Raw genomic sequence first — 871 nt, 5'->3', positions numbered from 1 at the left:
CGCTCAGAATTCTCTGTCTGTTGCTGAGTGGATGATGGAAAAGGTTTACTATTGTTAAACCTGTTTCTTCCACCATTAGTAAAGCCTTGTTGAGGCTTTTGTTGATCCTTCCATGAGAGATTTGGGTGATTTCTCCATGAGGGGTTATAGGTGTTCCCATAGGGTTCACCTATGTAATTCACCTCTGCTATTGCAGGATTCTCAGGATCATAAGCTTCTTTCTCAGAAGATGCCTCTTGAGTGCTGTTGGATGCAGCTTGCATTCCATTCAGACTCTGAGAAATCATATTGACTTGCTGGGTCAATATTTTATTCTGAGCCAATATGGCATTCAGAGTATCAATTTCAAGAACTCCCTTCTTCTGAGGCGTCCCATTACTTACAGGATTCCTCTCAGAAGTGTACATGAACTGGTTATTAGCAACCATGTCAATGAGTTCTTGAGCTTCTGCAGGCGTTTTCTTTAGGTGAATGGATCCACCTGCAGAAGTATCCAATGACATCTTAGCTAATTCAGACAGACCATCATAGAATATATCCAGGATGGTCCATTCTGAAAGCATGTCAGAAGGACACTTTTTGGTCAGTTCCTTGTATCTCTCCCAAGCTTCATAGAGGGATTCACCTTCTTTCTGTCTGAAGGTTTGGACATCCACTCTAAGCTTACTAAGCTTTTGAGGAGGAAAGAACTTGGCTAAGAAAGCCTTGACCAGCTTATCCCAAGAGTTCAGGCTATCCTTAGGTTGAGAGTCCAACCATATTCTAGCTCTATCTCTCACAGCAAACGGGAAAAGCATTAGCCTGTAGACTTCAGGATCTACTCCATTAGTCTTAACAGTATCACAGATCTGCAAGAATTCAGTTAAGAACT

The 871-nt window shown here is 41.9% G+C and overlaps 1 non-coding gene across 1 annotated transcript; it reads left to right on the top strand.

The window, feature by feature from the left end:
- The first annotated feature begins 557 nt into the window (after positions 1-557).
- On the top strand, positions 558-665 carry LOC112731840 (small nucleolar RNA R71). The gene has a single exon (XR_003167596.1). It is a non-coding gene; the product is annotated as a small nucleolar RNA R71 (small nucleolar RNA).
- The last annotated feature ends 206 nt before the right edge of the window (positions 666-871 follow it).

The sequence above is a fragment of the Arachis hypogaea genome, chromosome 12, assembly GCF_003086295.3.
Source record: "Arachis hypogaea cultivar Tifrunner chromosome 12, arahy.Tifrunner.gnm2.J5K5, whole genome shotgun sequence".
NCBI lineage: Eukaryota > Viridiplantae > Streptophyta > Magnoliopsida > Fabales > Fabaceae > Arachis > Arachis hypogaea.
Note: the sequence above shows the minus strand (reverse complement) of the source record. Positions and strands in the feature narration are given on the sequence as shown.